The sequence below is a fragment of the Rhinoderma darwinii genome, chromosome 3 (assembly GCF_050947455.1).
Source record: "Rhinoderma darwinii isolate aRhiDar2 chromosome 3, aRhiDar2.hap1, whole genome shotgun sequence".
Lineage (NCBI taxonomy): Eukaryota > Metazoa > Chordata > Amphibia > Anura > Rhinodermatidae > Rhinoderma > Rhinoderma darwinii.
In genome coordinates this window covers 360,453,030-360,468,061 of record NC_134689.1, presented here as the reverse complement: position 1 = coordinate 360,468,061, position 15,032 = coordinate 360,453,030, and the positions used below count along the sequence as shown (strand labels likewise).

General features: G+C 40.6%; 1 protein-coding gene across 1 annotated transcript in view; it reads right to left on the bottom strand.

Annotated features, from left to right (window-relative positions):
• Nucleotides 1-8,516, bottom strand: part of SFTPB (surfactant protein B) — a 43,976-nt gene extending 35,460 nt beyond the window's left edge. The window contains exon 1 of the mRNA XM_075855351.1: nt 8,456-8,516. The gene's annotated coding sequence lies outside the window, so the exon portion shown is untranslated. The remainder of the gene's footprint in view (nt 1-8,455) is intronic.
• Between the last annotated feature and the right edge of the window lie 6,516 nt (nt 8,517-15,032).

Here is a 15,032-nt window from a genome sequence, read left to right as displayed (position 1 = left end):
AAAATGCACCCCAACATTTGTAAAGCAATTTCTCCCAAGTACGGCTATACCCCACATGTGGGCATAAATATTTTTCATTCGAAAGTAATTAACCCTTTACGAACTGATTCATGTTTTGCTTTTTAGTTTTTCCTCCCCGCTTTCCGAGAGCCATTACTTTTTTATTTTTCTGTCAATATAGTGGTGTGAGGGCATATTTTTTGCTTGACGAGCTGTAGTTTTTATTGGTACCATTTTTTGGTACAAAAGACTTTTTGAGCACTTTTTATTACATTTTTTGGTAGAGCCAGGGTGACCAAAAAAACGCTATTTTGCCGTTTAAAATTCTTTATTTTTCACGGCGTTTACCGTGTGAGTTAAATAATGGTATATTGTAATATCTTGGACTTTTACGGACGCAGCAATACCAATTTTGTGTATTTTTTTACATTACTTTAGAGAAAAAATGTGAAAAGGGTTTCTTTTTGGACTTTAAATATTTATTTAATTTTTTCCACTGATAATAACTATTTACTTTTGTTTTTACATATTTTATTAGTCCCCCTGGGAGACTTGAACCAGCAATCGTTAGATCACTGGTAGAATACACTGCAATACTAATGTATTGCAGTATATTGTGATTTTTACAGGCTCCTGTAACACCGTGTTCGCTGTTTCTGTCCGTTAGTCCCGGGTATCAGATGTAATACACAGCTGACACCCGCAGCGTATGGCGCGGGCTCAGCGAGTGAGATGCTCTATATATAACCCCCCGCACCACGACATGCTATTAAGTCATGGTGCGCGAAGGGTTTAATGTGCAGCGGATGGTGCAGAGTGAAAATTAAAATTTTCCACTGATGTGTTATTTTAGTGCACTATATGTTGTGCCCAGTTTGTGCCACAAATACCACATAAAATATTAACAGGGTTCTCCCGGGTATGGCGATGCCATATCGGTGGACGTAAACGGCTGTTTGGGCACGCTGTAGGGCTCATAAGGGAGGGACACCATTTGGCTTTTGGAGCGCAGATTTTGCTTGGCAGTTGTTCTGTTTGGCGTTTTGCTGGTATTTCAGTTTATAATGTGGGGGCATGTGTAGGTTGGGCAGAGTACATCAGGGGCATAATAAGGGAATAATAATGGGGTAAATAAATAATAATCCACAGATATGTGGCCAGTGTCGCACTTATAAATGGCGCCCGATCTTATCCGCTTTTGGAACATAATCGCCATAATCTGGGAGCCGGAACTTTTTTTATTTTTTCACCACCGGAGCCGTGTGAGGGCTTATTTGTTGCGGGACAATCTGTAATTTTCATTGGTACCATTTTGGGGTACATGCGATTTTGTTGATCACTTTTTATTCAATTTTTCGGCAAGCAAGGTGACCAAAAACCATCAATTCTGACAATGATTTTTATTTATTTTTGACGGCGTTTACCCTGGGCTATAAATGACTATTATACTTTATTCTGCGGGTCGGTACGATTACGGCGATACCAGATGTATATACGTTTTTTTATGTTTTGCAGCGTTTGCGCAATAAAATAACTTATTTAGAAAATAAATTATTTTCTGTGTCACCATATTCTGAGAGCCATAAGTTTTTTATTTTTCAGTCAAAAAAGCTGTGTAAGGGCTTCTTTTTTGCGGGACGGGTTGTAGATTGTATCGGTACTATTTTGGCGTACATGCGACTTTTTGATCACTTTTTATTGTATATTTTGGGAGGGGTGGTGACCAAAAAAATAGTGATTCTGGCATTGTTTTTTGTTTATTTTTCACCGTGCGGGAAACATAATATTATAGTTTTATAGTTGGGGTCGTTACGAACGCGGCGATACCAAATATGTGTACTTTTTTTTTACGTATTCATTTTTTTTCCTATAATAAAAGACTTATAATAGGAAAAAAAGCAGTTCTTGTTTATATCACTTATAACTTTCATTTTTACACTTTTTTTAAAACATTTTTATCCTTTTTTTTACTTCTTTCACTTGTCCCACTAGGGGACACTAGGGGACACTTAGACTTGCAGCTCTGATCGCTGCTGAAATACATTACACTACACACGTAGTGTAATGCATTCCAACTGTCATTGTGACGTGACAGTCACACTGACAGGAAGCCGACGACGACCACCCTCCGGGTGGCCCTCATAGGCTTCTGTACATGGCAACCCGGAAGCCATTGTCTGGCGTCCGGTTGCCATGGGTACCATGGCCAGCACCCCGTGATTTCACATGGGGGCTGCCGATCGGCGCTAAAGACCTTAATTGTGGCGTTCAAAATCGAGCGCCGCAATTAAGGGGTTAACTGCCGATATCAGCGGCGACAGGCTGATCGGCAACGGGGAGAGCAGGGCTGACACCCTGCACAGTTAACCGCCGCTGCGGTGTAGCGCCGTGCGGCGTTTAACTGTCGAAGCACTGACGTTACTGTACATCAAGGTGCGCGAACGTACTGCTCACCATGACGTACAGTTACGTCATGGTGCGTTAAGGGGTTAACACTGGTTTTTTAAAACATAGCGTTTCCCGTCATTGTGCACAGGTACATGACTGTCAATTTAGTAAAATCACCATTACACCTATCGAGAATATCCATCCAGATGTCCCAAATAGGTTTAGTAAACTCAAACAGAGAGAAAACTTTTGGATATTTAAAATGCAAACACTGCACCCAGGGGGCCTAAATGACATTTCTGAGTCCTCATTGGACTAACTGACATTTATTTTTTTGTTCAAAATCAAACAGATAAATTTGTCTTTTTATAAGAAATTTGAATGCAGTTTTAAACATATGTACTGCCTATATATCTTACATATCATCTTCTTTTTTACCCTACTGATCATTACTTATTGTAATACGCAAGTTTCACTACTTTGAAAAGACTTTTTCACATTATACATACATTTTAAGACTTACCCATCTGCAGCCCTTGCGGCGTGTTATGTTCCCTCTTCTTCCTTTCTGACCATCCCCGGCTTCCGTAGCCCGACCGGGCTGTCTTGGTCACTGAGTTGTGTTCTGCGTTACCTAGCAACGTTCAAATTGACACGAAAGCAATTATAAAATTTTTATTATTGTGATTAGTTTCATCATTTTAATATCTTTTATTTTTCTCTACCCAATATGTATCTATGCAAATGCAGCAATTCGTCACTTAATGCTCATTGCCTTTACATTGCGCTCTGTCAGCCTTCCGTTCCTCTGTATCATCCCGGCAGCGCTACGCGATCCCTCGCGTTTGCGTGCCACCATGCGTTCCATCGTTATTTGAACCCTGTCGGCCACCATACTGTTTGGAGTTGCTTTGGCTACGGCCGTTTCTGTTTTTACTTTTGACACATAGATTGTCCCCACGTACTCAAATCCAGTAGGTACCAATATGTCTCATTTATATTATCCTTTTTAACTGTTACTGTATGGTCTTATTAAACTTTTTCATCCCAATTCCCTGTATGTACTTCCCGCATCAATTATGTAATTTTCTGTATACCAATGTTCTGATCATGTATTTCTCACATTACTTTGTTTTAATTGATCGGTTTTAGCACACCATGTCATTACACTGCAATTGTGTTGATTTTTTTTTTTTTTTACCTGTCTGCTCTGAACTTTGACCTGCCTATTTTTGGCGGTTTTTTGTTAGCAGCCCTGTCTGAATTGGTCCAATCATGACCATCCCAATATTTGTATATATACCTGCTCATCTCCTGTCAATTCATCTGGCCTGATGAAGACGTCAGTCCGGCGTCGAAACGCGTAGCCACTCTGCTCTATATAAAACATTATTTATATCGGACCGAATTTCTTTGATTCTACTTTGACACGCAGCAGCACCTCCAGAAGATCCATTTCTTTCCTATTTTACCCACTCATCTTGTTGTTACTCTGGAATTCCACAGTTGTAGAGTTCAATGCCTTTGTGGCAGCTCTAAATGAGAATGACTTGGGACTGAGGTTCACTAGTGATATTAGTGATCATTCACTATCATTCCTAGATCTCAAGATTACCAAAACAAAGGAAGGTAAGACCCGAACCAAAGTATACCGGAAAGAGACAGCTACAAATAGCTTCTTACAATGGGATAGTTGTCACCCTTATCCCCTGAAACTAGGTATCCCCAGGGGCCAGTTCATAAGGGTACGCCAAAATTGTAGTTCTTTAGACGATTTTGAGCTACAGTCACAGGATCTTGCTATAAGATTGAAGGAGAGGGGTTTTCCCAAACAGGTAGTTAAAAAGGCTTATGAGATGGCAAGAGACTCAGATAGAGTCCCAAGAAAAAGAAAAGAAGAAAACATCACAAGGCTCATAGGCACTTTTCACTCTAAACAACCTGAAGTTATGAAAATACTAAAAAGATACTGGCGTATTCTCAGTGCAGATATGGATTTGGCGGATCAGATCACTTACCAGCCATCTGTTATGTTCCGGAGGGGAAAGAATATCAGGGACAGAGTGATGCATAGCTGTTTTGATCCTATACTGCAGAAAGGAACATGGTTGGATAGGAAGATTCCAGGTACATATAAATGTGGCAGCTGTAGAGCTTGTACATTTTTCCAGAATGGGAGGAAAATCAAGTGTCACCACCGAAATCGAATATGATATACGAGATTTTGTGAACTGTACGGGTCTGTTCACACAGCAGCCTCCGTTACGTCTGAAATTACGGAGCTGTTTTCAGGAGAAAAGAGCTCCGGAATTTCAAACGTAATGGCATGTGCAGGCGCTTTTCGCTGCGTCCATTACGGACGTAATTGGAGCTGTTTTTCCATGGAGTCAAGCGAAAACGGCATGAAAAACATCAAGGAAGAGCAGAATGTTTACGTTTCCAGGCAATTGAACTGGTCCGTCCACCAAAATGAGGAGGGGACTAGGACAATCTAATCCTGAAGAAAGAGGCCCAGTGGATCTATAGATTGTCATGTATACAGCCAGATGGCTTAAATGAGCAGACAAATTATATGTGTTTTATTTAAACATCCATCAATCTATTTAGAACCATCTCTTATTAAATTCTCCAAACTGGTATGTATGTCCCATATTATGGACATGGTGTATTATATCAAACACTTTGATCACTTACTAATCCACATCCCATAGTGTGTGACCGGAGGGCATGTTAGATTAGGGGTTGCCAGGTTACAGTTTTGAGCTGGACGGTAATCTTTATTCCCATGGCAATAGTTTACTCTGCCCCCTAGACGTCAGGGCTAGAGGCGTTAATAAGATGCACTTCGCTGCCACTCTCTGCGCATGTGCGTTCGCCTAGGTGATGGCTGTGATTTCCGGGTATGTCAACTGACGCGCCAGGTGTCACATGACCACACGTCATGGATGACGTTTGTGATGTTGATTGGCTAGTATTAGGGCTTGGCCTCAGCCAAAGGGGAGGTGTATTAGTTATATATACTCCGAGTCCTTAGTGAGGCGTGCCGCTGACATCAATCCGAGCACGTTTCTGTGTGTGTAACAGAGTATCTGTTACAACTCTATATTACTGGCGTAGTAGCCAGTTTGATACAAAAACAGACCCCTGATGAAATTAATATATAGAAACGCGTAGGGTCAGATATGAGAGGGGATTTTTAGCGTAGGTGACAGCGCTATTGTTGGGTGACCCCAGCACTGGGGTTCATAGGAGCGGTAACTGCAGGTTCCGGTGTTGTACAGGGTTAAATTCGCTGTAACACCAATGATTAAACGCAATCCTGATCCTCATTCTAGGAAGGTTCGCAAATGAATCAGATAATGAAGTATATTTAATAATTTTTTAACCTAGCATGGTGGGCTCTTTTCACGGTGGTGATTGTACCCCTGATTTTGGGGGGTTATTCAATAAAATTTAGTTTTACTCATTAGTCACAATCAGTTTGTGTACATTTCAAAATACTTTGTGGGAGCGCAAATACAATATCATAAAAAACAGTGAAGTAATTTACATATCAGGCGCCAAATATAACGGCACCGATATCTAAAAAACGTAGGAGACTAGTAACAAAGTTTAAAGTGAGACGAGGTGTGTGAAGCCCTGCCTATTACATGGTGCACTCAGCTGCACATGTATGGGCTAGTGAAAGGTTCTCTTTAACCCTTTAGTGACCACCAATACGTCTTTTCACGGCGGTCACTAAGGGGCCTTAGGCGAGGCCGTCGCCTTTTCACGGGTGTCCCGTGCAGGCTGGAGCCGGAGCTCGGCTGTCTGATGACAGCAAGGACTCTTGCTCCAACGACCACGATCGAAGTAAACTCTTTAAATGCTGCAGTCAATAGCGACCACAGCATTTAACTTGTTTACAGACGGAGGGAGCTTCCTCTCCCACCCATCGGCAGCCCGAAAATGCAATTGTGGGCCTCCGATTGGGTGCCATGGCAGCCGGGGACCTGATAAAAGCCCCAGGTCTGCCCTGGGCATATGCCTATTAGGACGTGCCTAACGTGACTTGCAGCCTATAGTATTCTTTTTTTTATGTGCGTCCTGTGGCTGTCGCTAGCGCCGGAGACTGTAGAAGGTGCGCGGCCAGTCACCTTATAGGGAACACTGCAGGCGACATGCATGGCGCTGCCTACAAGGGGGATCTATGGCGGGGGACTGAGTGTGGAACCATAAAATGGGATTCTGACACTATATGCAGGGGGGCATTGTGTGGGGAACTCTCTACAGGTGTCTTTGATTAGAGCCCCAAGGCATAACTTTGCTTGGGGCCCCAGAAATGCCAAATTTGCCCCTGAGGGTTAGTACAAGGAAACTTACTGCTGGGGTCTTGTATCCAAGGCTACATACACAGGAGCGTGACAGATTTACGTGCGTAAATCTTGTCGTGTGCGTTGCGTTTTGCATAAGTGTGCTTCGTGTGTGGCGTGTGTTTTTCATGCACTCGCAAGCACTTTTGTTGTTTTTTTTCAGTGTAATTGATGCGTGAAACACGGACAGCACACAGTTATCGTCCGTGAGCTGTACGTGGTTTTCACGCACCCATTGACTTCAATGGGCGGCTAGGTGCGTGAAATATACCAATATAGGACATGCCATGAGTTTCACGCAATGGACACTCGCTGCGTGAAAACACACGAATGTGTGAATGGCCCCATTGTTTTAACATACAGCACATCTGAATGAGCCCTAAGCCTATCATGTGTGATACTGTCTGCTGGGGACATGTATCTAAGCCTATCACGTGTGATACTGCCTACTGGGGACATGTATCTACGCCTATCATGTATAATACAGTCTGCTGGGGCCATGTATCTAAGTCTATCATGTGTGATACTGTCTGCTGAGACAATGCATCCAATTCTATCCAGTGGTGTATCTATAGGAGCCTTAGTTTTATAGATATGATATCTCCGATATGTATGTAAAAATGTATTATGTTTTTTATGGGGGGGGGGGTGGTAAATATATGTCTCGGGCCCCTGATCTTTTAAGACCCTATCAACGCCCTTGCATAAATTACTTAAAACACATCACTAAACAAGCATCCCACAGTTTCTCCAGTGCCCCCCACACCACTGACTGACTGTCGCTCATGCCCCCCTCTTCAGACTGCTCTTTGTGCACCCCTCTCTCACAGATTGCTCCCCATGTAGCCCCCTCCTCACACTTCTCCCCATGTACCCCCACCTCACACGCAATGCTCCCATGTACCCCCTCATCACACACAACGCTCCCTTGTACCCCCTCCTCTCACACTGCTCCCCATGTACCCCTGCCTCACACACAGCTCTATTGTACCCACACATCCTCACACACTGCTCCCAATGTACCCCCCTCCTCACACACTGCTCCAATGTACTCCCCTTCTCACACACTGCTCCCAATGTACTCCCCTTCTCACACACTGCTCCCAATGTACCCCCCTCCTCACACACTGCTCCAATGTACTCCCCTTCTCACACACTGCTCCCAATGTACCCCCCTCCTCACACACTGCTCCAATGTACTCCCCTTCTCACACACTGCTCCCTATGTACCCCCCTCCTTGCACACTGCTCCCCATGTATCCCCCTCCTCACGCACTGCTCCCCTGTACCCCCTTCTCACACCTTCTACCTCTCCTGCAGCATCCTTGTATCTTTTCTCCATAGAGATGCATTAGGAGTTAGGGTATGTTCACACGTCTTAACGAATTACGTCTGAAATTACGGAGCTGTTTTCAGGCGAAAACAGCTCCTGAATTTCAGACATTTTTGCAAGTACACGCGTTTTTCGTGGCGTCCATTACGGACGTAATTGGAGCTGTTTTTCAATGGAGTCAATGAAAAACGGCTCCAAAAACGTCCAAAGAAGTGGCATGCACTTCTTTGAAGGGGGCGTATTTTTACGCGCCGTCTTTTGACAGCGATGCGTAAAATTACACCTCGTCTGAACAGAACATCGTAAAACCCATTGCAAGCAATGGGCAGATGTTTGCAGACATAATGGAGCCGTCTTTTCAGGTGTAAATCGAGGTGTAAACCTGTGGTCAGCTGACTTCCGCTCTATCTTCTATTAATTTTCTCCTCAGCGGTTTAGGACCTTTGTCATGTGACTATGATGTCATCAAAAGGTCCTGCTCCTCTTTCAGTTGCTGTTTTGGCATAATTTGAAAAAAATCACGGCAAAAGCACAGCATTTTTTCTGGCAATTGCGTAGAACCGTTTTAGAAACAGTGCGGTAATGCACAAATCATGCTAAATTTGCAGCAGTTGTGAAGTAAAGATGCAAAAATATGCATGGGGCCCCCACTAAGCCAATCAGAGAGTGGGGCCTGGAGCAGGAGCTTCAGGAGCATCAATGATAATGCGGCCCTGCTAGGGCCATACATTTGTATTATGGCTCTGTATAACCTCTGAGCTGTAATATGGCACCCATAGAAATACATGAGGCCCTACTGTACTTCTATACGCCTTTTTCTGTCTGAACTGTATAAATTTGACAGATATTTATCGGTTGATCAGCGCTCGTATAAAGACCCTTTACACAGGTCAATATAAACTGTATGGAGACTAAGGATTGCTAATATGATTGATCAGTTCCCATATAGTTTACATACGTACTGTCAGCAGCACATCTGCTGTTTACACGGGGAGATGTGCTGCCGACAACGATGATTTTCAGGGCAGCATAGAAGATTAAACAGCCGAGGAACAAGTGTTTGTTGGTTTGTCGTCTGATCGCTGCCCTGTTCACACACGGCAATGATTGGGAATGAGCGATTGTATGAACCAATATTTGCCTCGTGTAAATGGACCTTTTGACTTTACAGTCAAGGATATGAAAAACCGTCTGACCGCCACAAATGGTACAAATGTTACCTGATCAGCGCAGTCACTTGGTTATCTGTGTAGAGAAGTTGCTGCTGACACTTATTGCGGTCTGGAGGAGGGTATAGGAAACAAATCCCAGGTTACTATTTGTTAACCATTACCCTTCATGCTGTGGTAGTAAAATAAACAGGCCAGGCTGTACTGACCTGGCGATGGCCATAGTATACAGTTTGGAAAACAATTATTATGCCTCCAAATATTTTCCTACATTTTGTAGGATACTAAGGAAAGGGAAGATAGTAGATAGTGAAGAGTAAGAACAAAACAAGACCCAATTTCTGAATGAATTAAAATTTATAGTCATGCATAACACCCTAATAACTGAGAAGGGAAAGACTGGCTATACAAAAACTAAAATAAAAATTGCTAATCTGAATGCAAGCAAGAAAAAGAAAACAGTGACATGAAGTGGTTAAATTGTAAATTTGATAAATAGCAAAAAATATTTGGGATATCAAAGAATTCATAGAAGACACTAATGTCTGAATAACATTTAGAATAAAATAACAAAGAATTATTACAGTATTAAAACAAAATGCCACATTATAACCTTTAAGAAGATTAAACATACATTTACATTAGTAAATAACACATTAGTTAGGTATCTTGTATAAATGAAGAAACATAAAGTAAAATGCACTGTATTCAATAAGAGGATCATGTCCCTTTAAAAATACTGCTGCTTCTGTCACCATGGTAACTGAACTAATCAACAGCCAATAGGATTGCTGGATTTGAATTTGAAACAAAAAAAAAATTGAGTTGTCTTCAGTCTGTTATATCTCAGGTGAGAGTGAAGACGGACGACTGCGACTACTGCGATTTCTCAGGTAAGATCCCGGAATATAATATAAATGACGGCTGATTCATCTCATCACACATATTCATACATGTTATTAACATTTCATAATAACAGATTCTCCAAAATATTTATTATTTACCTAAAACTTGACATGATAAGATAAATGTTTGTGGGTGAAGCTGCGGCTGTTACTCAATGACTTCTCCACTTGTCACATCTTGTATTTGGATGGATGTTGTGTTAGAAGTTTTGTGTAGTTGCAGTAGTGCTGCCGTTCTCCACCTCACCCCCATCACTGGTGAGAATCAGGGGTGTAGCTATGGTGGGTGTGGAGGGGGCAGTCACACCCGGGGCGTCCAATGTTCCCTCTGAGGGCCTCGTATGGAGACACCAGTATTATAAATGGCACTTGGCAGGTGAGAGGCCGTTACAGATTTGGCACTGGGGCCCAGGCGCTGATTCATAGGGACACTTTGGAGCTGATGAGATGCTACAAAAAGGTCCTGGCATTTAGCACGGGCAGGGACCGCCATTGTTTGGGAGAAAAGTGGGAACGAGGAGTGAGTCCCCAGCAGTTGTTATAATAGGGGACAAGGAAATCCTAATAATTCGCTGAGTGCACAATTCCCTTTTACACCGGTGGAGTCATTGGTAAAGAGCTATGATAGCAATATAGAAGAATAACTCTATAGATGGCGGCTTGGGTCGCACATTGTATTCAGTAAAGTGTGCAGCATACGGGTTACCTTTTCACTTCATGGTTTCTCTATATGTTGACTGTTTTATAGGATTTGGACGACATTTCGTTGGAGCGACGACTGCATCGGAGACCATGTGGACCGGCCATTCAGCCAGCATTGGATCAGGTATAATTCTTTACACTGGGATGACTGACCATTCTCTGTAATGTATCTTGCCAAATTGGTCTCTACTGCTTTGCTGGTAACAGGTGACCCCCAGCTCAGATCCATATTAGGGGCGATTATGGATTCAGGAAATAAAGGTCATTCATGTATAATGAAAAGTTATACAAGTTTCCAATAAACTTTCTTTAACAATTCCTGTGAGGATATGGGCACAACTTCAGGGGCTGCTGTGATTATAATAAAAAGAAATAATGTTAAGGTTGTATTCTTTTCAGCTTATATGAACATCACCCCAGAGGAACATCTAAGAAGACTGGGCTATTGTATCAAGCTTCTGCCTTCACCCCTCTACAAGATGGAAGTTAGTGAGAATATTGGCGATTTCTCTGCCTTTATGAAAGATTAGTTGAAGTTACATCCGTATAGAAGGGTTTCTGAGAATGTCTGAATACACAAGTAACTTAATCTATTGTTTTATTAGCGCCTCATGCCGACCAACCCAGAAGCCCAGAAATTTTTTTTAATACAAGAGGAAGAACAGCCAAGACCATCGATGGAGAAAACAGAGCGGCAAGAAAGATCTATGATGATGAGAGAACTGTGCAAATACCTGGAAGAAGAAGAAAAGGAAAGCACTGAAGAAAACAGCAAGATAAGAAGAAAGAAGATACAGAGAGTGAAGACCATCAAAATCAAGAACTCCACAAGAAGAAGCCGGATAAGGCAGAACACCATCCGGCAGTACGTGGACCAGCTCATGAGAGGAAAGAGGAACATCTTGTGGACGATCCTGCTGAATCCTCTCTGCCGCTGAAATAATATTAATATTAAAACTCTAAAAGTATGAAATAGTATAATATGAATAATTAGGTGTAATAGTATATATGATATAGTGTAATAGTAATAAAATTATAATATTAATCAGATACTAGCAGTAATTAGATAAATATGATCATATTAATAATAATGCATTAGATAGATGTTAATAAAAGTAGGGTGTTTGATCCAGGGTTCTAGGACTGATCGCCTTTTCTCGGGGTCAAGAAGGAATTTTCCCCCTGTGACACAAATTGGCTGAAAGTGACCAGGGTTTTTTGCCTTCTTCTGGATCAACAGTATAGGCATAGGGACAACATAATATAGTATAATAGTAATAGTAGTGATATAATAGTAATAGTATTAATAATAGTGATATTAATAATAGTTGCAATGGTAGAATAGTTATAGTCTAATAATATTAGTAACCAAACGATAAAAAAAATAAAAAATAGCAATTCAATTATTAAGAATTGAAGTAGTAATTAAATTAGTACTGTAATATTAGTTAGATAACTGTTAGGTTTGATCCAGGGGTTGACTGATCGCCTTTTCCAGGGGTCAAGAAGGAATTTTCCCCTGCGTCACAAATTGGCTGAAAGTGACCAGGGGTTTTGCCTTCTTCTGGATCAACAACTTTAGGTTTAGGGATCTAATAGCAATAATAACAGTAGCGGTATTAATAATAATAATAATAATAATAATAATAATAATAATAATAATAATAATAAGGATAAGGATACTAGTAATAATAACATTAGTAGTAGTAATAATAAAAATAATAATAATAATAATAATAATAATAATAATAATATTAAAAGCTTTAGTACTAGTAATAATAATAAGGATAATAGTAATAATAGCATTAGTAATAATAATAATAAAAATAATAAGGATAATAATAATAATATTAGTAGTAATAATAATAATAATAATAATAATAATAATAATAAGGATAATAGTAATAAAACATTATTAGTAGTAATAATAATAATAATAATAATAATAATAAAAATAATAAGGATAATAATAATAATATTAGTAGTAATAATAATAATAATAATAATAATAAGGATAATAGTAATAAAACATTATTAGTAGTAATAATAATGGGGATAATAGTAATAATAGCATTAGTAGTAGGGTTTGATCCAGGGTTTGACTGATCGCCTTTTCCCGGGGTCAAGAGGGAATTTCCCCCCTGTAACATGGATTGGCTGAAAGTGTCCAGGGGTTTTCGCCTTCTTCTGGATCAACATCTTTAGGGATAGGGACCTCATAAATAGTAATAGTTTAATATTAATATCATAAATAGGGCTGTAGGGTAAAACTAGTGATAATTGTAGGTATTAGAAATAAATGATAAATTATAACTAGAACTTTTGTGTCGTCTCTTTTATTAGAAGAAAAACATTTACATTTGCAAATAATTATATTCGTCTTCCCAATCGTTTCATGACTGCAGAACTTATCCTCTCCCAACGAGGAAAAGATTGTTTGAGATGTTTGTTGGATTGTGAGGAATAGTGCAGACTGGACATTATTCTGTACCTTAACAGAACATATACGTTGCAATACCATATATATATATTTATTTTTCAGGAAAGGCAATAGGAAGACGTAATTATCTGTATGTCACTTAAATTTTTTTGCCATACAGCTGACATATGTCTGGTAATAAAAAAATGTCCACAATAGTTTTCTGACATAGAAAAGTAGCAATTTGTGGGAACAACTATGAATTTCATGCCAATTGCACCTCTTGCCACTTTTAGAAAAGTGGGTGAAGTTTAGCCGAAGGGGGCGTGGCCATCCATGGTTTGCCGTATTTCCTATAATTTATGCCAGAAACATGCGTCCTCTTTATAACTTTGTCGCATCTCACTCCAGCTTGTTTCTAATAAAAAATGGTGTATGAAAAGCCAGTCTTACTAATTCTCCCCCAACAAGAATAGAGCCTAATACTGGTCTATAGAAGACATATTAAAGGGAAAATATCCAAAGTTTTACACCAGTTTTCTGCCGTAAAAAAAATTCCAGACTTTTTACTTTTGTCGGAAAAGGGCGTGGAGTTTAGCAAAAAGAGTCAAGACCTACGTCAAATTGATTATAATTTACGCCAGAAAACTGGCGTAAATTATAGCAGAAATCTACGCTAGCTCCATACTGGCATAGGTTTGAGTCTGTGTGGCTCAACCTTGCCCTCCCCCAATCTGACTACCCCCCTCCCTCTTTCGATACATAAAATAAAAAATATTTTTACTCCCCTAACCTTACCCTACAGTTCCGCTTCTCTTGTCCCCAACAGGTTCCCTGCGGCTCTCTTCAAGCCGTGGCTCATTTAAGGAACTGAGGCCGGGCATTTGTCGGTCAGTACCTGTGTGACGCAGCACTCAGGTACTGTCCAGTGTCAGTACCTTGAATGAGCCACGGCATGAAGAGAGAGCTACAGTGGACCTAGTTGGGAGAAGAGAAAAGGACCGGTGAGGTGAGTATGTATTTTTTTAATTTATGTGATGGGAGGGGGATGGTTGAGGCACGGTCGTTACGCCACAATTGTGGCACACGGCCTGAGGAAAGATGCGACACATTTTTTAAAAAGGCGTTCTCCTCTTAATAAAAGTTTTGTATCTTACGCCAGCGAGTTGGTTATTAAGACTAGCGTACGACACCAGTCTTAATAAATCTTCCCCATTGTATACTTGATGCAGTAAATGCAATGTCTTGCCATTTTGTTCTAGTATGTAGTACTGTCTCTTTCATGGCAAGTGTGAACAGACCTTGAAATAGTCGCTTTTGTTGACGTCTTACTCTAAAATCCACAAAAGAGGATGTTACACGTTTGGAAACAAGAGAAGAACGGCTGTCTAATTACAGAGGAATCCCGGGCTGATGATGTTACCACGATCTGCAAACAGGGGTGAACCTAGCCCCTCTGCTGCCTGGGACGAACCATAAAAAGGCACCCCCCCCCCCAATCTATCCGAGTTATTGTCATTACTAGCTTTACACAACAAACACGCAATATATAAAAAAATAAATAAATAGGAAAACATTTGTTGTTTATTTGTTGTGGGCTGTTTAATGTATAGAGAAGATTTAAAGAATTCTTCTTACTGTATTATTTAGTATCATAGATCAACAACGCAGCATTATCACTGAAAATGGTTTAACGCATCTTCTATGCCCCCTTTTTATTACCTAATTGACTTATGATTTTTAACTGAGTTCAGTGGCCCGGCA